This window comes from Rattus rattus, chromosome 2 (genome assembly GCF_011064425.1).
Source record: "Rattus rattus isolate New Zealand chromosome 2, Rrattus_CSIRO_v1, whole genome shotgun sequence".
NCBI lineage: Eukaryota > Metazoa > Chordata > Mammalia > Rodentia > Muridae > Rattus > Rattus rattus.
The window spans coordinates 13,855,507-13,862,873 of record NC_046155.1 but is presented as its reverse complement, the minus strand read 5'-3'; the positions used below and the strand labels follow the sequence as shown (position 1 = coordinate 13,862,873).

The 7,367-nt window shown below is 36.6% G+C and overlaps 1 pseudogene; it reads left to right on the top strand.

Moving 5' to 3' along the window:
- Positions 1 to 4,122: 4,122 nt before the first annotated feature.
- Positions 4,123 to 5,068, top strand: LOC116893730 (annotated as a pseudogene).
- Positions 5,069 to 7,367: the final 2,299 nt, after the last annotated feature.

Genomic DNA, 7,367 nt, shown 5'->3' with positions numbered 1-7,367 from the left:
GTACCAGACACTTCTCCCTGTGGTTGCTATAAAGGAAGAAAAGTTTAGCAGTGGTGGTCTTGTAAAATACAGATTATAAAGCCACTAGGGTGTCTCAAGTTTACTGTTAGCATTTGGGCACTTCCAGTTATAGACGAAAAGTAAATATTCATTGTTTAGTCGTGATTCTTTTTGCTTTCATATAATGAATCTCGTTATTCTAGGGGCCTTCTAGTGGGCCCACTACATTTGTCTGATCACTCTTCACCTTTGTGCACTTGTCCAGCAAGTCCTCTTCCCCTGTGGTTCTGCTATTAGATCAGGAGCAACCCCACTACCTTTCTCTTTCTGAGGAAGCAGTTTGATGCTTAATCCCAGCAAGCAGACCCATCCTAAGTCAGACAGCAAATATTCCCCCAGAGCTTATGGCCAATGTGTAGCTTGTCATTTTAAAATACCCACCTTTCTTTGGCTAGATGCTGGCAGAAGGGCGTTCCCCACTTCCTATCTCACCCCCCATGGCTAGCTCCAAGTGGCAGTCTGGCCCCTGGTTCCTGTGGTTGGCTTGCTAAACCTACCAAAGCAGCCTAGAGCTACTACTCTCTTTCCTCAGGCTATCCACCTCCATGGTTGGTCTGCCAGAACACCAAGGGACTCTGCAGTGTCAGCTTCCTTTGGAAAGGAAAACACCATGTTAGAACAAATCCATACCAACCTGACATATCAATAAATCTCCAAAAGAACACACATTTCAGTTATAATTTTTATAAGCTGCATGCCTAGATTGGGCAGATAGACACTACACTACTCTATTCCTGACTATGAAATCCTTTACTACTTGGGAACTCCTACAGGCCACACATGGGTCTGTTCTATCTTCACCTCTTTTTCCCTCCATCTTTCTCTCTGTCCCCTGTCTCATCCTCCCCATCTGTCTTCTTCTCTCCATTCTCTAAACTTCCAGCCTCGTCTTTCCCTCCCACTGTCCAATCACAGGCTCTAACCTATTCATCCAATTAGGGGGAACCAATCCCCATGGATTTGATCTCTAATTTTGAAACTACAGAGATTTGTGAGGCTACGCATAATTTCACTGGACTAGCCATAGAAAACCAGAAAGGGTATAACATTTGAAATGCAAATAAAAAATCCAATAGAAAAAGAAATTAGAGAATGAAAATCAGTATATTCTCGTCCATATACACGTATATGGATATACACATATTAAAATGTTTAATGAGTATGTATACACACATACATACAAATACTCGTGTATTACTCATCATTCTCTACAGAAACAGAATATATTTGTTAAATACATAGGTGATTAAAAAACATATTTAACTACCCTGAGTCTGAGTCTCCTTCAGAATAAAATAATTCTTTCATAAGATCATGTGTGTAAGATAATGTAGAATGTGTCACACTGTGGTTGGCCCAGAAGAGGTGTTCAGCCCCCGCTCTAGAAAAAAAAAACAAAAAACAAACAAACAAATCTGTGGTTGGAAAAGCAATATGGCCTAAATGAGTTCAACTTTTGTCTGAGGAACAAGGTAGAATCTAAACAGCTTTGCTTTTTAAGTGTTCTATGCCAAGAAAAATAACTAAGTATCCGAAGCTTAGATTTTTCATATCTAAAATAAGGCTGACTGATGCTACCTCATAATGTTAATTTCCGTTGAATATGATTGAAGCAAAAGTAAGGCATAGTACATATACAGAACAGTTTTGAGATATTAATTCCAGAGGTGACAAATTTAATATTATTTGAAGTTTATTGTCATCAATGACACTCATCTTTTGAAAAAAAAAAGAGTTTGAGATACAGTTACAGCTAATCTACAAGGATTGGGACCCATTCTTCTCTAGCATTATTCTTGCCTTGAGAAATTTATTTTTTTCCTAGGGATATTCAAGTATTCTCATTATCTTCTGTGTTTTTGCGTTATAATCAAAGCATATTAAAGATACATTGTCAGCTCACTTAATGTTCTAGACTTTCTAAATGTCCATCAACATTGTGGCCACCCACCACATCTGGCTCTTGTACATTTTCGGTTTCTTTTCTGCAATTATCTTAGCCTTTCAAGGAAACGGTGGTGTGTGGTATAAATCTCTGATTTATGCTTGAGAATTATGAAATTGGTGTCTGTTTTCACCCCTTTTTGCTAAAAAAAAAAAAAAAAAACAAACCAAACCAAACCAACCAAACAAAAAACCCCAAATGCTTCAGAAACAATTGGAAATTGATAAGTGCTGGGAGAGGAGTCTTTAAACCACGCTCCAGTGAGGGCTGCATATTCAAAAATAGATATGCAGCACAAACTAGACTTGATAGATTTAAACAAAAAGAAGACATAAAATTAGGAGGGCAGGGACTGAGTGTAGCTCTAGGAGGAGTTGAAATAGGAGGATGAATGTGATCAAAATGCATTCTACAAATCCCTCAAGGAATCAATAAACACTGTTCATAGATGCAAAATATTTATTTCTCTTTTGTAAGCAGTTTGTGTTTAAGGAGGCTGTTGCCTCTCCCTACTCTTGCCACAGTTCAAGATGGTCTTTCCCCAAACCCTTTCTTAAATAGCATCATATAAAGTTTGCTCATACCACCTAGGTTCTTCAAATTTTCCTTCTGTCAAAGATGTGAAAATTGTCCTTAGGTGACACAATTAAGCCCTAACAGTTTTTTTTTAAAGAATATATTTTTAGTTGTTGAAAAAATTGTTCATATTTACTTCTTCGTTAAGCAATTTACCTGAAGACATAACAAGAAAGACACAGGAGAACTGAGCCCATGTCAACTCACAAACATGAAAGAAAAAAAAAAACCTCACATATACCACAGAAGTTCAAAGTCAACCTTAATCATTATTTACTTAATGATCTTTGAAAAGTATATGTGTGTGTTTAAGTTTTGGAGTGGCCTATTCAGAGAAGTGTGTTTTTGAAGTTAAAGAGGTACAGCATGGTAGAAAGAATACAAGATTTGGCACTATGAAGTTCTGTGTTTAAATACAGGATGATGAACAAGTTCAGTAGTTTAGTTTTTTTGTCCGTAAAATAGTCTTATCTATTTCAAGCAAGAACTCTTATTGGAAATAGAGTTAATATGATGTGGGTTTGATGTGTGTGAGTGTGTGTGCGTGTGTGAAAGAGAGAGAGAGAGAGAGAGAGAGAGAGAGAGAGAGAGAGAGAGAGAGAGAGGAGAGAGAGAGGAGAGAGGAGAGAGAGAGGGCAGGGAGGAAGTGTACATATCTGCACCAAGTGTACTTTGATTAGTTTCTGCCCAGGTGGTTTGATGAGTAAAATTATCAGAATGATTCCATAAAGCAGTCATGAGACAGAAAATGTACTAATACACTTTAAGAATTAGGTGATGAGAAGAATGTTAAAAAATAGCCAAGTTCTTTCATTGTTTGAAAATGAAAACCTTTTAATTAAGCACAGGAAAATTTTTCCTTACTGTAAATATAAACACATGGAAAAATATAGTGAGACAAAAAAAAGTCTTACTGTTACAAGAAATAAAATTCTGACTTGAAAAGAAAATGACCTATTTTTGATAGTCAGGCATTTGATTATAAATTCAAGGACTTTGATTTAACAATTTCCAATCTGAAGTAGAAGAGTAGGTTAAATTGATTTGAGTATAGAGGTCAAAAACAAGGTCAGTGTATGGAAGTGAAAGAGATACTGAATTTAGCTTCAAGGAAAGAATGAAGAGGTGCGACTGACTAAAGATGAGGAAGCTCATGACTAAAAATGGGGGAGCTCATGTTGACAATGAACACATATAGGTATGCAGCAAAAGAGATTCCTGCCTGCAATGGGATTGGAATACAAGCACAAAAGGGCATCTTGGTTTTAGGCAAACCTGAGGATTAGCTTTCTTGTCCTCACAGAAATTTCCAAACAAGAATTAATTTGAATAAGAAATAGCAACTGAAAAGCTACCTCATGCACGTCACAATTGTCAGAAAGAAAATCAGTCAGATTAAGCAATTCCTGAAAAAAAGACTTTATATAAATAGACAGGAAAAACATACTTAACACCTACTGGAGAAAAAATCAGTGATCTTCTGTTTTGGAATCTTTACAATACAATCTTATTTTCCAATGAGTAAACAGTCTGCACTGAATATGGACAATAAAAACCTCACCACAGTAACAGAATTTATTCTCACGGGCTTTACTGACCATCCAGAGTGGGAGATTCCTCTTTTCCTAGTCTTTCTCTGCTTCTACCTGGTCACCATCTTGGGGAACTTGGGCATGTCATTCTTATCCAGATGGATGCCCTGCACAACTTCAACCCCAATGTGCTTATTTCCTGAGCCATCTCTCTGTAATGGATGCTTACACCAGCATCATCACCCCTCAGATCCTGGCCATGCTGGCCACAGAGAAAACAGTCATCTCCTATGGTCATTGTGCTGCCCAGTTCTTCTTTTTCACCTTCTGTGCAAGTACTGAGTGTTTCCTGTTGGCAGTGATGTCCTATGATCGGTATGTTGCTATTAGCAGCCCTCTGCTCTACACTGTGGCCATGAGTCCTAAAAAATGCTGGAGTTTGGTACTGGGAGCCTATGTATGTGGGTTATCTGGGTCCATTCAAAGAACTACATGTACATTTTCTCTCTCGTTCTGTGAAGACAATGAGATCAACTTTTTCTTTTGTGACCTTCCACCCTTGCTGAAGCTGGCCTGCAGTGACACAACAAATGCTGAGATTGTAATTGTTTTGTTTGGGAACTTTGTCATCTTAGTGAATGCCTTAGTCATACTCATTTCCTACCTGCTCATCATCAAGACAGTCATGATGATGAAGTCTTCCGGAGGCAGAGGTAAAACATTCTCCACATGTGTGTCCCATCTTACTGCTGTGGCTCTTTTTTTTGGGACCCTCACCTTCATGTATATAAGAAGTGGTTCAGAGACATCCCTAGAAGAAGATAAAGTTGTGTCTGTCTTCTATACTGTGATTATCCCCATGTTAAACCCTCTGATCTACAGCTTGAGAAATAAAGACGTTAAAGCAGCCTTCAGAAAACTCACTAACAGGCTACATGTGTCCGAGCATGTATAAAACTGAGATGAACTCTCCTTTTCAGTGTGGTATGCATATCATTAATATCAGAATAGATGTCAGTAATCTATGTATGAGTTACCCATGAACAAAGAGAAAGCTACCAATTTATAATCAGCAACTGATGTATATTTTTTTCTATCTGTCTCCCAGAGCTCTCTAATAAAACCGCTTAGAGAAGATTTAAGAGATCTTCTGTTTGTATTCTAACTTCTGGTACAATTTCCATCTTGTTGCTACATATATTATTGTACTTCACATGTCAAATATTACATTTTAGGGCTCCTGTGAATTGTGCTAATTTGATTCTTTTCTTTTTTTCATGAATAAAGGGAATATTAAGTCTTCCTCTTTCATCATTGATTTGCATTTCTTAATGGCGAGGCCAGATTAAAAGACCTGTCAAACTGACTGATTTCCGCTTTCTTTACTGTTGTAATGAACATGGCCACCTTACCTATGTTCCCAAACGGTGTCTAAAATAGCCAATACTTCCTTCAGAAGAGCATTGCATTGCCACTTCTCCTCATCATATCTTTTACTTCCTGGGAAATTCTCATTCAAGTAGAGTCTTTTAAGATTAGCAATGTGAGTGAGTACAGACACAGACAGTCTTTGTTGTTGATTTGATTACCTGTGAATATATCAACTCCGACACTAGTCTGCAAAACTTCATAGGATGTTCTTTGTTTCCTTCATTTTCAGGTCAAAAGTCTGATGAGGTTTCAATAATTGCATTTGAAATATATTTTTTTTGTCAAACAGAGTTTTTTGTGCATTTCATGGTAACTTAAAAGACAGATAAGAAGATGTAGCATGAAATTTCCATTTAATAATGAAGTACTCATTTTCTTTAGACTCAAAGTACTCAAAATACACAGTACTAGATAAGTCATGAAGTGTTTTGAATATAAATCCTATTTTGCCTCTAGTTCAGTGTGAAAATTTGAGTAAATATTTTATTTCCTCAGGACCAAAGTAAATATAGCAATTCCTAATTCAAATATAGTATAATAATTGAATATGATGACAAGAAAATTCCAAGCACATGTCAAGCGTTAATAAAAATTTATCTCTTCTTTTGTGTTCTTTAACATTCTAATACCAACCCAAACTCTTCATATAATTTCATGGACATTGACAAATTCAAATACAATGATGGTAAAAGGCAGTAAACAGAGGGACATGAATTAATCATTTCTAGCCACTGAGAAATCAAACAAACTTTCATGCTTATTTGGGGAAATATATTTATCATATATCACATAAATAAAGTTAAATGAAGAATGACTTCTTTAAATGTTCTTTTGCTTTAGTTTTTATTTCATGTGTTTGACTGTTTTCTCTGAATGTGGCTATGCCTGGGTGTGTGCAGTACCCCATGGAGGTCAAAAGAGGGCATCACATCACCTGGGACTGGAATTATAGATGGCTATGAGCTGCCTTCAAGGGCTGGAAAGTGAACCTGAGTCCTCTGTAGGATCAGATATCTCTCTCTCTCTCTTCTTTTTTTTAAAGATTTATTTATTTATTTATCATATATATAAGTACATGTAGCTGTCTCAGACACACCAGAAGAGGGCATCAGATCTCATTACAGATGGTTGTGGAGCCACCATGTGGTTGCTGGGAATTGAACTCAGGACCTCTGGAAGAGCAGTCAGTGCTCTTAACCACTGAGCCATCTCTCAGCCCCGGATCAGACATCTCTTAACTGTAGATCCATCTTTCCATCTCCAAAGATGTCTTCCTTACTGAGTATATTGCTTTACATACACAGAACTGTTATATCTGACTGTCCTTTTAGATCATGAATTATTTTCCCTCCACAAGGAAATAACCATGGAATTAAAATAGATGACTACCGAGCTTTCTGATGGTTGATTTTGTGTTAAGAACTTGGCGCATGTAGAGCTAATAAAAAATGCAATGGTTTTTTGAACACAGAAAGAAAAAGATTCAGAGTAGGAAAATAGTTGATCCAGGCACAGAATATATAAATGTCTAGTTGAATTACAAATAAATTATTAATTTACACAATAACAGGATATTTGCATTTAAAATTTCAATTTGTTGACTGGCTTTATTAAAAAGCATCATGTCCTCATATTCCAAGGGTGGGTATAAATTGGTTTAATAACTACACAAATAGCTTGATATTTTCATATGAAAACTCAAACCACATAATGAGCAATATAACTAAACCAATGACCTGGATATGTAACTAAAAACCAACTCTTGGTCAGGGTCATTAAGATATGGTTAATTTTCATAGAATGTTGCTGTAGAAACTCATCAC